This window comes from Tursiops truncatus, chromosome 19, assembly GCF_011762595.2.
Source record: "Tursiops truncatus isolate mTurTru1 chromosome 19, mTurTru1.mat.Y, whole genome shotgun sequence".
NCBI lineage: Eukaryota > Metazoa > Chordata > Mammalia > Artiodactyla > Delphinidae > Tursiops > Tursiops truncatus.
In genome coordinates this window covers 10,207,251-10,229,979 of record NC_047052.1, presented here as the reverse complement: position 1 = coordinate 10,229,979, position 22,729 = coordinate 10,207,251, and the positions used below count along the sequence as shown (strand labels likewise).

Below are 22,729 nucleotides of genomic sequence, written 5' to 3'. Positions count from 1 at the left end.
TGGGCATATATCTGGGGAAAATGTTAATTCAAAAAGATACATTCACCCCAATGTTCATAGCTGCATTATTTACAATAGCCGAGACATGGAAGCAACCTAAATGTCCATCGACAGATGAATGGATAAAGATGTGGTACATATATACGATGGAATACTACTCAGCCATAAAAAAAGAGTGAAATAATGCCACTTGCAGCAACATGGATGGACCTAGAGATTATCATACTAAGTGAAGTAAGTTAGAACAGAGAAAGACAAATATCATATATCACTTGTATGTGGAATCTAAAACAAAATGATACAAATGAACTTACTTACAAAACAGAAATAGACTCACAGACACAGAAAACAAACTTATGGCTACCAAAGGGGAAAGGGGAGGAGGGATAAATTAGGAGTTTGAGATTAACAGGCACAGGGAACTATATTCAATATTTTGTAATAACCTAAAATGGAAAAAGAATCTGAAAAAGAACACATACGTGTGTATTATATATCTGAATCACTTTGCTGTACACCTGAAACTAACAACATTGTAAATTAACTATACTTCAGTAAAAAAATGTTTCTCCTTAGTTATGGGAATAATAAGGAGGTGGGCAGGCGTTAGGAGACAAAACAAGAGTACTACGTGCCCCTAGAAGAACCTAACCCCAAGGAGAAGACACACAGGTAGGAAAAGATGATGAAATGACCATGAAAACAATGCTGCAGTCATCATTCAGGGAGAAGACAGAGTGTTAGACATTTACAATACAGCCACTGACTGGATTATCATGATCCTTATCCCAGGTAGGTATTCTCATTTCCAGTTTACAGATGAGTATACTGAGGCTCATAGAAAATTCATCCCTTACCTTCTTCACACAACTAATAAGTGGCAGGTTGTGGGTTCAAGCCCAGATCCCCCTCCAAAGTCATCATCATGCCATTTGGTCACACCATCTTCCTAATAATGTCTTAGCTGTAGTATAGTTAGGGGCGCACATATGTGCTTTCTCAGGGAAAAAGAAAGACAGAGAAGGAAAAATTCCACTAGATTTAAGACTAGAGGCTTGGCGCAGAGAAGCAGCAACGTCACTGAACTCAACGGACGACTGTTCCTTAGCCTCACGCCCCACGATTCACCTAAGTCTGTGGCTCCCAACTGGGTACTCAGAGGTATTGCAAGGGGTCTGTGTATCCATATGTACATTGAACCTTGTCTGCAGACAACATACATCACGGACATCTACTTCTGTGACTGATAATATACCAGTTGATTCAAAAGTGTTATTGAATTCACAGGAGATATTTATCATTGTATATTTCCCAACCCAGGAATATTAAAAGCATAATTAGAATCATATGAGATGGGAGTTTTTGTTATTAAAAGGGGATTTTCAATCCTACAATCCAGAAATTCCATTCTTAGATATATACTCAACAGAAATGCGGCAATGTGTTCACCCACAGACATTATACAGGAACGCTCATAGAAGTGGATTCATCATTTCCCCGAAGCGGAAACAACCCAAATGCCAACAAGAGTGCAGTGGATAAGTACAGTGTCGAACAGTTATGCCACGGAATACGACGCAGCAGCAAATGAGAACAGACCACAACTGCACACAACTGCAGGATGAATCTCACAGTGTGATGTGGAGCGAGGAAGACAGAGACCTAAAAACAACCCTCTGTGTAATTCCACTTATATGATATTCACAGACAAGCGAGACGAATCTGTGCTGTGCAAAGTCAGGAGAGAGTTTACCCTGAGGTGTGTCGTGGAACTTGAGGGACGGGGGCCTGTAGTGTTCTGTTTCTTGATCATCTGGATGTGGGTTACGTGAGTGTATCCAGTTAATGAACATTCCTTGAGCTGTGCGTGTGATTTATATGTGTTTTTATATTGCTATTTTAATAAAAGATTTTTTAAAACAGAGGCAGTCATACCTATAAGATACATGACCACCGCTCTCTGTAAAGGTTCAGCCCAGCCAGGTGCCTTCCTATTTCCACCCTGGCCATCTCCCCAACTTCAAATCCCGCACCCCACCCTCTCTGCCTATAAAAACCATTTCTTGTTCTTTCAGACTCAGCTCTGTTGCACCACCTCCAAGGAACTCTCTCCCATTCTCTAGCCAGGAGTGAATTCTTGCTCCCCAAGCCCCAGAGAGCTTTAACAGCGATTTCTCTGATGACAAAGCAGAGGTCCCCAGAGCCTAGCATAGCACAGTGCTTGCCAAATGATAGGATAACAGCAAAGGTCTTCTGTTGCTATAATAACCTCCACATCTTAACCTCCTAAAGAAGCATTTATGTTCACCTTACTTCCTGCCCTCAAGAAACGCATAGTCTTGGAAGAAACGTATGTCTGCTAACTTTGTATTGCTCACCAGACCCAACCCATTACCATGCATCCAGCAGGTGCTCAGGTAATGAATGAAGACACATGTCACCTGTAAAAAGAACTTGCAATGAAAGATACCTTGAAGATCTCAGCAATTCTAGATCATACATGAACAAAGGAAAACCAAGAAGAATTCGATATGAACATTGCCCTTTCCCCCCCGGTGGCTGGTATTTTATCGGATTGATACTAGACTGAATACCCCTTGGTGGGTCCAATGATCTCTACAGGCAAAAATGTGCTTTTGTTTTCTACAATAAGAAAACTGAAGGGTGCTGAGATGTTTTGATCGTGGGGATGAAAAGCTCAGCCCAGTTCCAAGCCCCTTGGATCAACCTTGGCACACACTTCCACCACGAGGAAAAGGCATCCGACAACAAAACCGGCAAGGCTACATCCCAGGAAAGATGACAGAAGTGGCACAGACGGATAAGCCTTCAAATCCACTTCAGCCTGGTGCCCCAGGAGGGGCCACGGCATTTCTGAAGGGTCCCCAGAGAGAGGCCTCAGTCTATCCTTCTGCCTCCTTCCTTCCCTTTTTCCTCCCCTTTTCTCACTAACCTGCACAGGACAAATTCACTGTGAAATGATTTTTTTTTTAATCATTAGGGCAAAATGAGCGAGGCTGGAGCGCTAAGATTCCTGAATTAATAATATTGCTGCCATCCGTGATTTGGGCTTTCTCTTTTCTGTTGGCAGAAGCCAACACATGAGGAGATATTTTCCAGCATCACAGTCAAACTGTGCATTTTTAGATTTGTGGGCAGGCTGAGTGATCTCCAGCCAGAGTCTCAGCCCTCAGTCCTACATTCCAGTGTCATTCTCTGACCACAGCATCATTTCTGGTCTCCCCGAAGTCATTGCTTCGGAGAAAATGAAGCGTGTTTTCAGAATTTAATTTAAGAATAACCCAGGCAACCTAAGGCCAACTGACAAGGTAGTGGGTCCAGCCAACAGAAGGAAGGGCAGACATTGAAGACAGACGTGGTCAGCACCTCCCACCAATGAGACCTTTTATGCCTGCATTGAGGATTTCATCGAAAGTTGGAGTGCATAGGTCCAAGCAGCTTCAAGTGCCCACATCTTTTGCTTTTTACTCCAATCACAAGAAAACAGAGCATGTGAGTTAAAACGTGTATTCCAGGCATCATTAGCATTCAGGTATCAGCTGGAACTGCATTTCTCATGGAAGCCTAGCCAAAGCCTTGTTCAAGCTAACACCCTTCCTTCAAAGATTTTACCACAATTGTCATCTGCTAATAGTTACTTGGGCAATCCAGGGGGGGCAAGGATTGAAGTTGTCTTGTTCATGGCAACCTGGGAAATACGTGGTATAGTTAACACATGCTAGTTGGCTACACAGACTGCTAGGACACAGCAATCAGCAACACCCCCCCCCCCCACCATGGTGGAAAGCAGGGAAGCAAGAGAAGTGTTTTTCATGCTCGTGGTGAATCCATGATCAAATTTTCCTTCCTTTTTCTTTCTCCCAGACTTCAGGGCCCCAAAGTGTCTCCTGTCCCTAACTTATGGTACCACCATCCTCCAAGTTAATCGGTTTCAAAACCTAAGAAGCATCATTGGTTCCGTCTTCCTTGTCAGTCTGCCTACTTCCGACTCACTGATGCTACCTCTAAAAGCTTTCTTCCAGCCGCCTGCCCCTCTCCTCCAACTCGTATCACTCCTACCCAGGGTCTTGTTCCCACTCTCCTGGACATCGAACTGGCCTCTGACCGTCACTCTTGCTTTTAACCAAATCTCTTCATTTCTAGCTAGCAGATCATTCTCGGTACTTTCAGATCACCCCCTCCTAGAAAAAGCACTCATGAATTCCTCACACTCAGGAATAAAATGTATGAATTTTATGAATTACATGAATAAAAGGTAAATGCCATACTTTGGAATACTCCTCGGTCCCCAAGCTGTCTCCAACTTCCCTCCAGATGATCTTTCTATGTCCAGTTGAAATGCCATTTTCATGCAGAAAGTCTTTCCTAAATCCATCTCCACCTGAAAATGCAACCAAATGCTGTCACCACATTTTTGGGAATTTTGTAAATGTTTAATTTTATAAATTCTAAAGTACCTCCTAAATCGTTCCTATTAGTCTGGAAAGATCTTCCAGCCATCATCTAGATCATCTTGGTCTTTGTTTACTCCCAAATGCCTAACACTATGCCTGGCACAGAGTAGCTTTTCAAAAACTATTTCTGGAACTTAATTAAATTCATTCCTTCATTCGTTCTTTCAAACGTGCAGTCTCTGTTTACCAACCCCACCCCAGGGATAAGATGTAGAATAATTACGTGACCTCAGACACATAACTTTCATCCTTCTATAGTTTCTTCATCTGCAAAACGAGCTATGCTGTGGACCAAATAAAATAAGGCACGTGAAGCACTTAGTGTCTGACGCATAGTATACGCTCAATAAATGTTAACCTCTTATTATTATTATTTCACAAGGTAGTCTGTCCACTGTGGGGCAGCTATGGTTACTAAAACATTTTTTTCCCCAATTCTGAGCTAAAACAGACCTCCTTATAACTCCTCTCCATCGACCAGAGCTTCTTTGCCTGTGGGCAACAAGCAGGCTCAGCTACACTTTAAAAAACCTAATTTGCAGCCCCAGGCCTGGAATGAAGGGAAGAAAACTGGGGTCAGCTGGGGAGAGAAGCTGGAATTCATTAAATCCATGGGTTTCTGAAGGGCTAAGGTTCTGTAAGTTGGTGTTCATTTTCTACCTTAGGACTTTTGCTCTGGGAGTCCAATATACTGCTTAAATTTCTCTTATTTCCTTCAGCTGTAGGATTTGGGTAAGCAAGGAAAATTCTGCAAAATGACTTCACCATTGGCAGTCATTTGCCCTTGGCCAAATTGGCTTGCAATTACTCTAAGAATGTCAGGAGTTTGCAAATTAGCTTAGGCCGCCTGATGCTAAGTAGTCCCCTTGGGGTGGGTCGTGTCCATGGCTTGAGTCTTGCACAAGATGGATCCAGCTGCCCTGAAGAAGTGTGTGCCCTGCTGTCCTCACTTCCCCCCCAGCACCTGGTTTAACTCCTGCTGGGAACCATGACACCTCAGGACTTGTTTTCATTTCTCCAGTTTCCCACCCCCTCTTCCACTGGACTTTGTACCTCTTTGTACCTCTGGGTTAATTATTTTTTTAATAAATGGCCTTCAACTGACAGAAGGCTCCTTTCTTTAAGACACCAGGCTTCTCCCTTTCGTCAGTGTGCTCTGTTCTGCAGTGCTGTCCGTTCGCACAGACCACGGTGTGCAGAAGCTGCTACACCCACGCACAGGCATAAGAGCTGATGACGCCACAAGCTAATTTTCAGAAATCTTGAAGTTCAAGAAGAGTCTGTAACTCTCCAGGGGTAGCAATGACTTATTTTCAACTAACTTCAGAGTAATCCATAGTTTTCTTCAGCTCAAGCATGTTAGGAGAATGAATTATGTAGTATTTTTACACAATTCACTGAGTATCTACTCTAACTCACAGCCTGACAGCATAGCCTCCTAACCAACTTCTGCCTCTACTTTTGTCCTCTAGAATCTATTCTCTACCAGACCCCAGAGTGATTTTTTTTTTTTTTTTTTTTTGCGGTACGCGGGCCTCTCACTGTTGTGGCCTCTCCCGTTGCGGAGCACAGGCTCCGGATGTGCAGGCTCAGCGGCCATGGCTCACGGGCCCAGCCGCTCCGCGGCACGTGGGATCTTCCCAGACCGGGGTGCGAACCCGCGTCCCCCGCATCGGCAGGCGGACTCTCCACCACTGCGCCACCAGGGAAGCCCCAGAGTGAATTTTTAAAAGATGTAAGTCATAATATCTTACAGTCTTGCTTAGAAATGTTCCACAGCTTCAACCATATTCCAAATGAAACCGTGGCTGTCCAAGCTTTATATACCTTGGTTCCTGAAGTTTCTCTGCTCGCTCACAGCCCGCTGCCCTTTGCCTACTACACGCAAATGCCTCCCAGTTCCTCAAATGTACCAACTCCGTTTTGGCTACGGGCCCATAGTTTTTGTACTTCCTCTTCCCTCCTGGATTCTTCTTCCCCAAGTTGTAAATATATGTCTCAGGCGCATATTTTTGCTCCCACCTTACATTTAGCTTTTCTCTGAGAACTGTAAGCTGCGAAGGTGCTCTTTAAATAATTCAGCTTATTTTCTTTACATCAGACTTCTTGGGATGGCCATGATTTATGTGGTCAGTGGCCCCACTTCTCTATACATAAATAAGAAGTCTAATGAGAGTCAACAAATATAACTGGTTTCATTGCCCAGTGTGGGGAAAATATATCAATCCTACAGTCATTAAACGAATGTGAATCATATATAAAAGTTACCGACATAACAGTCACAGAGCGCCAGGGAAAAGGATTCAGAAGAGAAGACACTCCCTCCCCTTTAGCAGGGTGTTGCTCACTTTGTAAGAAGGAAACCTTACCCACAATGGAGCTTCTCACTGCCACTGGAAGAGGCAAGTTTGATGGGATTGCAACAATAAGCTGTTTCTTTAATATTCCAATTTCCTTCTAGGATTGAATTACCAGCCTACTTCATACTCCTCAGATGTCACAGGGGCAATAAAACTAATCAGAAGAGGAATTTCTCCTTGACCACTGTCCACAGTCCGTTCCCTCAGAGGCAGGCTCTTGATACGGAAACTTCTCTCAGTGCTGAACAAATAAGCCTGTGGCTTGTCAAGTTAGCAACAGGCGTGTCCAAGATTCACAATGCCTAGAAGCTGAAGGCACAAAAATAAAAGTCAAAAATAAAATAGTAAAAATAGTAGCAATATGAGTAAATCCTAGCATATAGTAAGTGTTTATTCTGTGCCAGAAGTGATTCTAAGCCTTTCTTATATGTTATTTCATTTCAATCCCATATCCGTTGCTTGAAGATGCCAATATTACCTCTCCATTTTACAGATGAGAAAACGGAGGCACCAAGAGATGAAACAAACTAGCCCAGGGTCATTCAGGCAGTGAAGTGGAGTGTCAGAATTTGAACCCAAGACATCTGACTTCAACACCTTCATCTCAACAATTTACTGCTCCTCCGTGTGCCAGAGAGGCTTGGAGGTCAGCACATCACCAACAGTGCTGACAACACCCACGTACTCTGAGTCCCAGAGGGACAGGGTTTGCGGAAGTGGCCATGCAAGGCCTCTGCCAACTTGATGAAATCGTGACTGACTGAGAAGTGCGATGGGCCCACTCCACCCCGTGCGATACAATCGCCCAAAACGTTCCAGGAATTCTTGCGACATCTCCCCTCTCTTCCACTGGGCAGGTCTTTTGTACCTAACCCTTGTCTGCGCCGTTTCAGGAGACACTCCACCATCAATTTCTTCTGTTTCATCATGTAGCCAACGATTGTTCTCAATCTCATTTCTAATCACATTGACCCCATTACCCATTACCTACTGAACCACCTGGGTTTGATTCCCAGTGTTGCCACTTACTGTTTGGGGAAACGAACATGTCACTTACCCTCATCTAAGGTTAGGGGTCTTCATCTTACATCGGACTAAAATAAGTTTCTTACAATGTTCTTTTGAGGATCTAGTTCATAGTGACTGCTCAAGAAAAAAGAAATGGTAGCTATGTGGCAAAATAAAGCACTTAGCATTTAAGACCTTCTGTGTGCATGGCTCCTACCAACCTTCCCAAGTTTATTCTACAGGAATGCCCTTCAACAAATACTGCTACCTCTGGGGTTCACCGGCTCTCCTCTAGACCAGCATTCCTCCAGGGGTGGTCCTTGGACGCTCTGCATCAGATTCACGTGACATGTCCTTAAAATTCACATCCCTAAGCCCCACCCTGGCCTTGTTAATCAGAATTTCTCAGGATGGTTCCTGACCACCTTCATTTGTAACAGGCTCTCCAGGCAATACTTACGAAGCCCTACGATGCAGTCCCACTTGCCTTGTCTACGACAAGGTTCTCTGTGCCTGAGACTCCTTCCCGCTCTCATATCCATCACCCACATCCCACCGATAATTCGAATCCTGACTTATATTTCTCCTCCTTCATACAACCATTCGAGATTCCTCCCTCCAGAAACAATGTGTCCCTGCTTTGAGTTATCGCGGCCCTTATTCATGGACATGGCGACTGTCCCCAACGTTTTCAAGCTCCTAGAGGCGACAGTCAGTATGTAAATTGCACTAGCATCTCCGAAGTTATCTCTCACAGGACTTCGCACAGAGTAGGTGCTCTGTGAAAATAACTGAATGGGCAGGATAAAGCCCAATCCCAATATTTTTAGATCTTCTTGATAAATTAAGTAATAACCGACTCACTTGAAGAAGAGAAGGGAAGCTGACTGAGCAGACTTTATTTATTTAAATAAATTTATTTATTTATTTATTTCTGGCTGCGTTGAGTCTTCGTTGCTGCGCACGGGCTTTTCTCTAGTCACGGCGAGCAGGGGCTACTCTTCTTTGCAGTGTGTGGGCTTCTCATTGCAGTGTCTTCTCCTGTTGCGGAGCACGGACTCTAGGCGCACGGGCTTCAGTAGTTGCGGCACGGGAGTTTCAGTAGTTGTGGCTCACGGGCTCCAGAGCGCAGGCACAGTAGTTGTGGCGCACGGGCTTAGTTGCTCCGTGGCATGTGGGATCTTCCCGGCCCAGGGCTCGAACCCCTGTCCCCTGCATTGGCAGGCGGATTCTCAACCACTGCACCACCAGGGAAGTCCTGAGCAGACTTTATTATCTTTCTCTCCTCCCCTTCTTCTCCCTGATTCCTGCTGCCCCTTTATTCCTTAGCCCAAGTCTTAGAGTGGGAACCCTTCACGTCTTCCCTTTAGCACACTTGAGGCTGGCTGCCAAAGTTAGGTCATTTCTCTTTCTATTTAAGAGTAGGCAAAATAGGAGATCAATAGAACAATAATAAACCCTGTAATGTCGTCAGATTTCCCTGGTATAGGCTCCTGTTTAGCTCAAAGGGCTGGAGACATTTCCCCAGCATCTTGGTTAGATTCTGACTTTGTGAACGCTGCAGGTTGGTTGCTGTTCTCAGTACAGCTAAGCAGAAACACTCACTCAATTTGCTCCCTTGTTAAAGCACCGCAGTACTTTTCACTCCTACGTCTTAGGCAGCTCAGGCTGCTACAGCAGAACACCATAGGCTGATGGTTTAAACGATAGACAATTATTTCCCACAGTTCTGAAGGCTGGAAGTCTGAGATCAGGGTGCCAGCATGGTCGGAAGCTTGGTGAGGATCCTCTTCCTAGTTTATAGACCACCCAGCATCTCACTGTATCTTCACATGACTGAGAGAGAGAAGGAGAGAGGGAGGGAGGGAAAGAGACAGCATGTCTCTCCTGTTGCTTCTTTGAAGAGCATTAATCCCATTCATGGGGGCTCCACTCTCATGACCTAATTACTTTCCAAAGGTCCCGCCTCCAAATACCATCACGTTGCAGATTTGGGCTTCAATATATGACTATGGTGGGGGGGGGTTGCGGAGGGACACAAACATTTAGTTCATAACACCCCAAGCGCCATGATCTCAGTACAGCTCATCCTGAGTTTTGCTGGAAAGGGCACACCTTACCCCCAGGCAGTGGCAAGCAAAATGGCAGTGACTATGCCACTGTAAGTTCAGACCCAACAGTGTAATCACATTTCAATAAGGCAAGAGCAGGAATAATCACTTTCCCTCCACACTCATCTCACTCACTGTGCTCCAGCCACTTCGCTCACCCTGCAGTTCTTCAAACACACCAAGCTCCAAGCTCTTTCCCATCTCAAGCCCTTGCCAATTCCCTCTGCCTGTGATGCCCTTCCCCTATTCCTATAAATATACAAACCTTTCCTTTAAATCATCTTTCCTTTAAGCATCGGCTTAAATATACCATCTGCAGAGGGAGCTTCTATGGTTGTATTTTTTTTTTAATTAAAGTAACCTCCTTTCCCAGTTCATTCCTATTTCACCCCCTTTTTATTTCCTTCTTGACATGTACCACAATCTCCAATTCTTGTATTCATTTTCTAAATTTCCTGGCTCCTTGTCGGTCTTTCCAGAAAGGATAAAAATGGAACGAGGCCAAGAACTGTGTCCATCTTGTTCACCATTCCTGACACATAGTAGCAACGCAATGAATATCTGTTGAATGATTGAATAAAATAATTACACAATATATAATCATAAGGAAAGGGGAGTCACACAATAAAAACATCAAATCTTTTATTCATATATAATGTTATAACCAGGAGATAATCATCTTATTTAATTTTATAACAATATCAGATTTCAACATGAACTCCCTGATTTAAGTTATTTTGTTGCTAAAAGGAACAGGTCCTCCTCTTTATCCTGGACTGTGATTTGCCATGACACTTATTCTATAGACTCTGAATAATAAATCTCATGTCTCCCAATGGAACTCAACTCCTAGAGATTAAAAGTTGACATCCTTACGAGACATCAACCAAGAAAAGACAACTTGAAGAAGCAAGTGTGGCTATTTTAGAAGAAAAAAAGTCTACATTCTGTTTTGACTTTGCAAGTCTCAAAGAATACTTTCATGACAATGCGCGGAGAACTACGTGAAATTAAATAGCCACAGTGGAATGTGGATTTAATTGCTTGAATTGCTGCATTAGCTAAAATAAAACAGCTGTGATCACACTCTGGGGTAAAAACCATTGTTCAAGCAAGACTTCTATTAAAGATCGCCCCAGCGATGAGTCTGGCTTTCTAAAATCAGGCATACCCCTTCCTGGACCACACGTTGTCCTTAGGGTAACAGTGATTTCAATTTGGGGGGCATGTGGGTTGGAGAAACGTTGTCTGTGCCATAGGGCAGGGCACAGGACTGCTTGATAGATTTTTCTCTTTTCCCCCAAATACACAGCTCAAGTTACTCAAAATTACTCAGCAAAGCAAATTCCTTTCATATTTCCATAATCCCAAGACACAGGAAAGGTGTTGGGCTGGCTGCTGGGGCTTTTAGAGTTCCAATGCACTAAAAGATGGAACTAGAAGCAAACTGTGTCCAAGTTCTCCCCAAAGAATCTGTGTGAACAGACCTTGGTCCCTGAGAAAAACGAGTCTCTGAGGTGGTGGTTTTTGATATTTCTCGGGATCAGAAACCACCTTGACATAAAAAGAAAGCCATAGAGACTTCCACAGAACATTCTCGAATGTACTAATACCAAGTTGGAAGCCTAGTCTCCAGAAGCTCTGTGAACACCCTAAAATTATCCATGGACCAGAGACTCAGAACTCTTGTTCTAAAATGCAGAAGAGGGGCTTGAGATGGGGAAAGTCAAGAATGCAAATGTTTTCTTCACCAACCACCATCGTGTATCTACTCTAAATAACTCTGCCACACACCACCTCTAACCCATCTGCAGACCTGGAAACGTGTGACCAATATCATGGCAAGTAAATAAGTAGAAGGGAAAGTTTGAGGGAAAAGCACAGAAGGGAAATGAAGCAGAAAGCCAAAATTTTAAATCCTTCATATTCTGTCCAGTCCTCCATTCTTAAGATTCTGTTCCATTGACCTCACAAGTCAGTCACTGTCAAAGTCAAGTGTGCCTCAAAGTCAACCTGAGAAGGTTACCTTAAAATGCAGATTTCTAAGCTCACCTGGTTTCTGATTCAAAGGGATTCTGTAGTTTTTATTAAACACCCAGATGCTTCTGAAGCTGGCGGCCACTTAAACCACAGTTTCAATTACTTCCAATCCTGTTTCTCAGCGTCTAAGAAATCCCAATATTTCAGGATCCAAAATACATACTCCTTCCTCTTATATCCAGAAGTGACACAAACACCCTTTGTCTGATCCTGAGTACCAGAGATGCCACTCTTTCCTTCTCATCTACACCCCTTTTAAGGGGGAACTTTCAGGGAAGAGATGCAGTGAGCTGTTTCTAGATGACCCGGTGCCTGAGAATTGCCCAACTTCTGATTATCAACTGACTGCTAGCCTTATTTCATCTGCAAAGTCCCTCTTGTCATGTAATGAAACATATTCACAGGTGTGACACCAGGGGAGGTCAGGGGGCCCATATCTTTCCTGAGGCAATTGCCTACCTTTTCCGCCCATCCTTCAAGACCCTTCTTCTCCAGAATGTCTCAATAATGATTTTACCCCTAATTCCCACAGATGATCCCTCCCCTTTTTGAGTTCCTATTTCACCTGGTTTAACTGCTTATTGTGAACTATAAAATAGAGATAATGCCCCTTTTTGTTCTCTTATTGCTTCTTATCTGCCACCTGAGTACTAGTTCTTTGACAACATGACAATGCTTTAAATGCCTCTTCATCCCACACAATATACAACGAGTCATAAGCACGGAGGAGGGGTGGCAGCACCTGTTGCTTTGGCCTGCCCAGTATCTATTCCCCGCTTTCCCCCATTCTTTCCTGGTAACCATATCTTTTTTTTTTCCGTTGGGAAAACTACCCTCCTCCAGCCTAAATCCATTTGTTTCAGAGAGCCTAACTCCACTCCCTGATTCCAGATATGGGCACATGATCTAGGTTGGGCCAATCAGCATAAACCATTCCCCTGGCACAAATGATTGGTTCACAATTGTCACATGACCCAAGCTAGGCCAATGAGATTCAGTGCCGAAAACTTGGCAAGTATAATCCAGGAAGTGAGTAGTCTCTTTCTGTGCAGGTTCCTGGGGCCAGTGAGCTTCACCAGGCATCTTGTCATCACTAGAGGAGGAGCTGCTCAAGAAGGAGCAACACAGATACAAGCAGGGCTGAGAGATACAGAGCCAGTGACCGAGTCCTAGGGACCTGGTTCCTGGATTCAGCCAGGCCAGAAGCTAGCCCTACCTCCCAAACGGCTCAACAGCGTACAACTAATAAATATCACCTAGTATTTGAACCAATGTGAGTGTGTTTCTATCCCTTCAACAAAAAGGGTACAGATTTATTTAATAAATACTGACTGGTTGAATTAATAGCCATTTTCGTCTTGGGAAATGTTGGATGTATTTGGGTTCTTAAAGCCTACAAATTACTTCTTTGCAGAAGAAGGTTCAGTTGCTTAACTTACGTCTTTGGCAATGAACACTGATATGGTCATAAACTTATGGCCTTTGGAACTGGACAAATGAACTTGGATCCCAGCTCTGCCACTTAACAAATTTTGTAGCCTTGGGCATTTTACTTAGAAATCTTTAAGCAGGGGAAGATCACAGCAAAAACTGTGCACTGTTATTGGAGGATCATTTTTATGTAGATGATGGAATGAAGGATGGAGAGACAGACGCAGGAAACTGTTATCAAGTTGAGGCGATAGCAGATGAGACTTTAGACTAAGGCAGCATCACTTGAGACACAGACCAGAGAACAGATTGCAAAACCTACAACATAGGAGCAAACTGAATGTGGGATGTGGGGAAAACAAAGGAGTCAAAGTTCCTGCAAACGAGTTCAATTATTTTTAGTATGAGACATTAAAATAAAGAAAGAAATGCAGCCTGCTAGCCAGGTGGTGGGGATGCTCTTCAGTTCTAGTCAATGTGTTGAGTTATCTTTAATAACACAGACAGCTTTGGAGGTAGATCTGTAGCTTCCTTCTTCTTGAAGAAATTGAGCGGCTTCTCACTTCTAGGCAACAGAGGGAGATCTTTCTAGCAGGTGATGCTTTCATGGCTTTGATTTAATGTTGTGTTTTCCAAGGGGCTTCCCTGGTGGCGTAGTGGTTAAGAATCCGCCTGCCAATGCAGGGGACACGGGTTCGAGCCCTGGTCTGGGAAGATCCCACATGCTGCGGAGCAACTAAGCCCGTGTGCCACAACTACTGAGCCTGCGCTCTAGAGCCCGCGTGCCCCAACTACTGAAGCCCACGCACCTAGAGCCCGTGCTCTGCAACAAGAGAAGCCACCGCAATGAGAAGCCCGCACACTGCAACAAAGAGTAGCCCCCGCTCATCGCAACTAAAGAAAGACCACACGCAGCAATGAGGACCCAACGCAGCCAAAAATAAATAAATAAAATTAAAAAAAAAAAAAAAGAATAAAGTTGTGTTTTCCAAAGTATTAGAGGGGTCTGCTGGTGGTAGAGTACGTGGTTTTAGGTGGATTACAGGAAGACTAGCTGCACACAGACAAGACATGAAATAACTGAATCACATCGGGGAAAAGCTGTTCCCTTTCAGGCCTTTTGATTATTTTGTCAAAGAAAAGAAAAACCTCATACGGGGCCTAAACCATCTTTAACACGTCTTTCTATCACTTGCTAATCTTCTTGCTTAATAGGCAGCAGGTCTCAGGCTTAAAATCTTGAGGAGGCCACGGTATCCATCTGAGTAATACCATTGTGTCTTTGCTGAAGTTATCTTTGCACGTGCTTTCTATCAATGGGAAGTGGAACTTATTTTCCACTTATAATAGCTACTCGTCTTTTTTTTTTTAAGATAAATTTATTTCGTTAAAAAAGATGACTCCATTCAAAGGCAACTGAAGAAATGCAGCACACAACCATGGCAGGAATTGGGGAAGGGACCCTCCTGGGCCAGGGGTTCCGAAACCTCTTTCATCAGTGGTGGAACTTCTGGCACTCTGACAAATGTCTTCTTAGGAGGTATATACTTGGAGCACCACTGAAAGTACGCCTTGCAGCTAAAAGCCTACAGTGAGTAAATAAATGTGCCTACTTTCTGGACAGGTACCAGTGCTGAGAACAGCCCCGCTCGGTGCGCAGCATCCCTGCAAGCCCTTGGGAGCCCAGCACGATCTCCTGAACAACTCCTGATTCTAAACAATGCGGGAGTTTGGTTCACTCGTCATGAATAAACACCCTCAGCCCCAATGTTTGGAAACGCAAGGGCTTCTGCTCCCAGACGCCGCTCTGCTCGGCTGCGCGTCCGAAGAATAGATACATCAGCCCTTCCCGGAAGCGCCGCCACGCTTCTGTAAAGGTGCCGCCGGAAAACTCAGGACAAGCACACCAAACAGTCTGGCGTAGGGGTGTGTGATTTCGCGAGCGATCTTTTGTTTATTGAAGGGTCGACTTTTCGAGGGGGAAAAAAAACCACTTCTGGCTGAGCGGCGGAGTTCCAACGCTACTAAACTTCTCCCCCTAGTGGACCTTTCATTAAGACGTAAATCATTCAGAGCTGGAAGCACAAGGACCATGCAGCTGGTAGCTTTTAAATTTCACAGTCAAAAACGGCATTAATTGTTTCTAGATTTTTTGATGATGGTCATTCTGACTGGTGTGAGATGATATCTCATTGTAGTTTTGATTTGCATTTCTCTAATGATTAATGATGTTGAGCATTCTTTCATGTGTTTGTTGGCAATCTGTATATCTTCTTTGGAGAAGTGTCTATTTAGGTCTTCTGCCCATTTTTGGATTGGGTTGTTTGTTTTTTTGTTATTGAGCTGCATGAGCTGCTTAGAAATTTTGGAGATTAATCCTTTGTCAGTTGCTTCATTTGCAAATATTTTCTCCCATTCTGAGGGTTGTCTTTTGGTCTTGTTTATGGTTTCCTTTGCTGTGCAAAAGCTTTGAAGCTTCATTAGGTCCCATTTGTTTATTTTTGTTTTTATTTCCATTTCTCTAGGAGGTGGGCCAAAAAGGATCTTGCTGTGATTTATGTCATAGAGTGTTCTGCCTATGTTTTCCTCTAAGAGTTTGATAGTTTCTGGCCTTACATTTAGGTCTTTAATCCATTTTGAGCTTATTTTTGTGTATGGTGTTAGGGAGTGATCTAATCTCATACTTTTACATGTAGCTGTCCAGTTTTCCCAGCACCACTTATTGAAGAGGCTGGAGAGGGTGTGGAGAAAAGGGAACACTCTTGCACTGCTGGTGGGAATGTGAATTGGTACAGCCACTATGGAGAACAGTATGGAGGTTCCTTAAAAAACTAAATATAGAACTACCATATGACCCAGCAATCCCACTCCTGGGCATATACCCTGAGAAAAACATAATTCAAAAAGAGTCATGTACCAAAATGTTCATTGCAGCTCTATTTGCAATAGCCCGGAGATGGAAACAACCTAAGTGTCCATCATCGGATGAATGGATAAAGAAGATGTGGCACATATATACAATGGAATATTACTCAGCCATAAAAAGAAACGAAATTGAGTTATTTGTAGTGAGGTGGATGGACCTAGAGTCTGTCATACAGAGTGAAGTAAGTCAGAAAGAGAAAAACAAATACCGTATGCTAACACATATATATGGAATCTAAGAAAAGAAAATGTCAAGAAGAACCTAGAGGTAAGAGAGGAATAAAGACACAGACCTACTAGAGAATGGACTTGAGGATATGGGGAGGGGGAAGGGTAAGCTGTTGCAAAGTGAGAGAGAGGCATGGACATATATACACTACCAAACGTAAGGTAAATGGCTAGTGGGAAGCAGCCGCATAGCACAGGGAGATGAGCTCGGTGCTTTGTGACTGCCTGGAGGGGTGGGATAGGGAAGGTGGGAGGGAGATGCAAGAGGGAGGGGATATGGGGATATATGTATAGCTGCTTCACTTTGTTATACAACAGAAACTAACACACCATTGTAAAGCAATTATACTCCAATAAAGATGCTAAAAAAATTTTTTAAACAAGGATATACCACAACACATCTATTAGAATGTCAAAATGCAGAACACTGACAGCACCACACATTGGCAAGGACGTGGAGCAACAGGAACGCCCATGCACTGCGGGTGGGAATGCAAAATAGTACAGCTACTTTGGAAGACAGTTTGGTAGTTTCTTATAAAACTAAACATACTCTTACCATGTGATACACCAGTGATGCTCCTTGGCATTTACCCTAAAGAGCTGAAAACTTATATCCACGTGAAAACCTGCACACTGACGTTTATTGCAGATTTATTCATAATTGCCAAAACTTGGAAGCGACCAAGATGTCCTTCGGTGCGTGAATGGATAAATAAACTGTAGTACATCCAGACAAGGGGATATTATTCAGTGCTACAAAGAAAGGTGCTATCGAGCCATGAAAAGACACAGAGGACACGTCAATGCACATTACTAAGTGAAAGGAGTCAGTCGGGAAAGGTTACACACTGTGTGATTCCAACTATATGACATAATGGAAAAGGCAAAACTATGGAGATGGTACAAGGTTAGTGGTTGCCAGGGGTTGCGGGAAGGGAGGAATGAATAGGCAGAGCATAGATCTTTATTGCTGTGAAACTCTTGTGTGTGATACTATAATGATGGATACGTGTCATTATATATTTATCCAAACCCAAAGAATATACAACACCAAGAATGAACCCTAAGGTAAACTATGGACTTGGGCTGATAATGATGCGTCAGTGTAGGTTCATTGATTGTAACATAGGTACCACTCTGGTGTGGACGTTGATATGGAGAAGACTGCAAGGGGTCGGGGCAGGGGGTATTCAAGGATTCTCTGCACTTCCTGGCCAACTCTGCTGTGAACCTAATACTGCTCTAAAAAATAAAGTCTCTTTCTAAAAATAAGAAATGCATACATCTATAGTTAAATAAATAAATATTAAATACTGGGGGATCTTGTTTTGGACACACTGTTTTGGACATCGGAAAGATGTAGATCCTTCCTACTCCAAGTGTGGTCTGGGACCACCAGCATCAGCAGTACCTGGGAGCTTCTAGAAATTCAGAGTCTCAGGCCCCACAGCAGACTCACTCACTGAGAATCTGCATTCTAACAAGACCCTTGAGTGATTTATAGTAAACTGTAAGATGTACTGATGCAGAATGTCTGGTCCCTGCCTTCGAGGTGCTTTCAGCCTATTAAAACGTTTGGGGAAAAAAACCTGTCTTTGGTGGAGTTTGAGATGCAAAGAAAAGCAGCAATGGTCCACAGTAAGGAACTTCACGCTTTTGATTTCATTTCTCAGTTCCTCCACCCACAAGTTTTTCCCACCTGTCATTCCCTCTTCTCCATGGGTATAGCTCTTGCTAAACACTCTTCAGTAAGTATCACGGGCAACGTGCCATGTGCCAGGCACAGTGATAGACACAAGGCATGGACCCTGTTCTGAAGAAGCAAACGGAAAAGTTAATAGGAAATTAAGGTTTTGACTACCTCCCCTATTAGATTAAACACAATAATGGGAGCATGCACAGGGACTCTTGAAGGAGACTATGAGAAGGTCATGAACTACCTTCCAGCATCTACCAGGTGCCAGGCGCTATTTATGTCATTTACTTCTCACAGCAATTTCACAAGATGAGAATTATTTTCCTCATTTACCTGATAAACTGAGTCACTAAGTGACTTAACAATTGGCCTAAGATCTCACAGCTGAAAGCAGCCAATTACCACTGGCTTGTTGGGCCACACACCGGTCACCTCCTGGCTGCTGCATTTCTATTATATAATGCTGTGTCTTACAGCTGTGATGGCCCTTTAGGCCATAAGCCCCCAGGAATTTGAAGAATTATTGAAGAGGGAATCTCCTTTTCTGTGAGATGGGCAAGGAACGGACTGGACTGATCACGTTTAGTTCCTAAGGAGCAGGGAAGCACCGGTTTACAGCTGGGTTCTATTGTAAATGAAATCTGCTTTCTTCTGTTGGCTCTTAATTCCACGATCCCTCCTGCCACAGGGCCTTTGCACAGATCTTTCTTCCTAACCTCCTTCCTCTGTAAAACTCCCGTTTATCCTCCAGACCTCAGCTGAAATATTTCCTACTCAAGGAAAGTGTCCTGACCTCCCAGGGCAGGTGTTAATCCCTCTGTTATTCATTCTCATTGCACTACATACTACTCTTTTGAAATACCGTATTTGCAACTGAACTATGATTATTTAATGGCCACTGCCCTCCCTAGACCTACATTGTCCAGAACAGCAGCCTCTGGTCACATGTGGCTATCGAGCACTTGAAATGTGGCTGGTGTGACTGAGGAACTGGATTTTAAATTTTACTTAATTTTAATAAATTTACATTTAAAAGCTGATTTGCTTAATGGAAATTTTGAAAGTGTGGAACAACTTGAGTATGTGAACTACTTTGTAAGTTAAAATTTTTATGAACTCTTGGGCTTCCCTGGTGGCGCAGTGGTTGAGAGTCCGCCTGCCGATGCAGGGGACGCGGGTTCGTGCCCCGGTCCGGGAATATCCCACATGCCGCGGAGCGGCTGGGCCCGTGGGCCGTAGCTGCTGAGCCTCCGTGTCCGGAGCCTGTGCTCTGCAACGGGAGAGGCCACGACAGTGAGAGGCCCGCATATCGCCAAAAAAAAAAAAAAAAAAAATTTTATGAACTCTAAATACAGATCAAGGATTTCCAGAAATTTAGCATCTGATTTGAGATGTACTATATATGTAAAATATACACTAGATTCGGAAGACTCACAATGCAATATCTTATGAATCATTTTATAGTGAGTATATGTTGAAATGATGATAGTTCCGAGATAATGGAACAAATATACATTAACAACAGGTTTCTAAAATTAATTAGTTTATGAAATTAACAGGTTAATTGCACGTTTCTTTTTACTTTCTAGTGTGATTCCTAGAAAAGCAAAATTATATATATGACGTACATTATATATCTATTGGTATGTACTGCTCTAGACTGTAAGGAAAGTCCTTGAAACTGGAACCAAGTATTTATTTAACTTTTTTATGTTCACTTCCCAACATAGTATATGGTAAACAATAGGTGTTGAAGAGATATTTGTTTGACATTTGAATAAATGAATGATTGTCCATGTCTGTCAAGGCTGAGAGACAAGATGGCATATTTGTCCTATATTTTCTAACCGTTGCTAATTTTTTCCTTTGACTAGCACAGGGCTTTGAAAATAATGATAATAATAACTACAACTATCATTTCCATTCACCTACTATGTACACTTTTAATCTATTGGAAATTTGTTATAAAAATTAGAGAGAATGTATGGAAAGTAACTTGTTCAAAGTCACATTATTAACGGTCAGAATTTAGCCAATGCTTTCTTATGAATAATTGAATGAATGAGAAAACAAACTTATGAAGCCCAAGAAGAGGGAAGATAAACTTTTTCCAGGCCTCTGTTGCCTTGAATGTGAATATGAATCCTTTCAGTTTTATCTGATTCAAGATTGCTTGCCCCAGCTTAGAAAGGCTCATAAGAGATTTTCAAATATGAAATCCTGGAATAGAAACAAGAAAAATACCCTACTGGCAGGCAAGTAACTTGCTCAGGTTACAACAATAATTAGATTTGGAAACGCTGAAGACACATCTGCCTTCGGGAGCTTAAGAGAGAAGGTCCTGGCTGTGGTTCCCTCCTCATCTGTCATGTGGCCAAAGACCCTCCAAAAGCACCACAAAACCCAATTAATTAGAAATAGATGAACCTCCATGTTCTCGGGCCATACAACACTTCAGGCCAATGGGCCAACCTTCCAGGCTCAAGGAAACACATTATGCATTTGGCCACGTGCTCTGCTCTCAACTTTTAAACCCGTGTGTCTATTTTAATGGCAATTTGAGCCATCTATTTCCGATCATTTGCATTAGCCTCATCCGAAGCAATTTTGGAAAGAAGCTACAATCTAGTAACTCCCTCAGTGCTGTCTGCTAGACCTGAACTCCTCTTCCACAGTCCCTCCAGCAGAGTCTGCTGGGTGGCATTTGTATAAGCTCAAGACAGCATGGAGATTAAGAACTGGGACCCTTGAAGCCAGACAGCCTAGGTTCAATTACAGAAGCCTCCCTGGGTGCCAGGCACGTTTCTAACCATTAGCTATTATTTCTATTACATTTAGGGGCAAGTGACAGAAAGCCAACACTGGAATGGTTATACATGATAGCTAACACAGGCAGTCCAGGGCTGGAAGGATGACCCCACCTCACCAAGAACCCCACATTTTCTATTGTGTTGTCCCAGCAACCTCAGCACACAATTCTCACCTTCTGATCCAAGATGGTGACCCCAGTTCCAGTCAATGTATCAACACTCCAGCCAGAAGGAAGGATGAAAGAGGAGAAAAATCAGAGACCCTTCCTTTAAGAATGGTTTCTTGAAGTTGTACACACCACTCCTGCTACATCCCATTGAATAGAACTTAGTTTCATGGTCATGTGTCATCTTAGAGGAGACTGGGAAATGTAGCTCTTTAATCTGTTATTCTGTTGTTGTTGTAGAAAAAAGCGAAGGATGGATATTGGGGACAGCTAGCTGTCTCTGTGACAGAGTCAGAGTGGAAGATCAGAAACACCATCTGACATGCACCCCAATGTTCACTGCAGCATTATTTACGATAGCCAAGATATGGAAGCAACCTAAATGTCCACTGACAGATGAATGGATAAAGAAGATGTGGTAGGTATATGTATACAACAGAATATTACTCAGCCATAAAAAAGAATGAAATAATGCCATTCACAGCTACATGGATGGACCTAGAGATAATCATCTGAAGGAAGCAACCCAGACAAAGACAAATACCATATGCAATCACTTATATGTGAAATCTAGAATATGACACAAATGAACCTATTTACAAAACAGAAACAGATTCATACACATAGAAAACAAACTTACAGTTACCAAAGGGGAAAGAGGGTTGGGGGAGGGATAAATTAGGAGTCTGAGATCAGCAGATACAAACTGCTACATATGAAATAAACAACAAGAGGTCCTACTGTACTACACAGGGAATTATATTCAATATTCGGTAATAAACCATAATGGAAAAGAATTTGAAAAAGAATATATATATACATATACGTGTGTGTGTGTGTGTATATATATAACTGAATCATTTTGTTGTACACCAGAAACTAACACAACAACAGTGTAGATCAACTAGTCTCCAATTAAAGAAGAAAAAGCCATCTGGATCTAGAATGCATGCCAGATGGAGGAGACCTTTGGGTAATGGAATGTAGTTTGAGAAATCTGCATCCGGATCTCAGTACCCAGCCACCTCCACATTCTGTTTGCTTCTAGATCCCATAAATGAAAGCTGCATAAAACGCCAAATAAATGTGTACTCTAATCATTGTACAAAAGTGACCACAGATCTCTTCTTTCTGCTCTCAGCAGAATTATATCCATGGCAGGCTTCAGATGCTTGTGGATACAGAAAGAAAAGATCTGGTGACTTCTAACACTGCTTCAGCTTAAAAGGAAGGCTCCTCAAACACCCACCAGCAGTCACACTCCAAAGCCAACCTCTAGCCCTTTGCCCTCCATCAAAACTGAGAAGGTGATGACACCCCAGCAGGCTCAGGGTGCCCCTCCAGAAACTGACCGCACATGCCCATGGTAGACAAGGCATCTTCCCATTCTGTCTGAGCCTTCACAAATAAAAGTTGTTGACAACACGTACACAGATAATAGGAAACATTTTTTTGGCTGGTGAGTTAGCTTTTAA

At 43.0% G+C, this 22,729-nt stretch overlaps 1 long non-coding RNA gene across 1 annotated transcript in view; it reads right to left on the bottom strand.

The window, feature by feature from the left end:
• Window positions 1–22,729, bottom strand: part of LOC117309136 (uncharacterized) — a 103,163-nt gene that overhangs the window by 25,094 nt on the left and 55,340 nt on the right. Inside the window, exons 3-4 of the long non-coding RNA XR_004523394.2 lie at window positions 6,845–7,144; window positions 4,290–4,402 (exon numbers count right to left, since the gene is read on the bottom strand). This is a non-coding gene — a long non-coding RNA (uncharacterized lncRNA). The remainder of the gene's footprint in view (window positions 1–4,289; window positions 4,403–6,844; window positions 7,145–22,729) is intronic.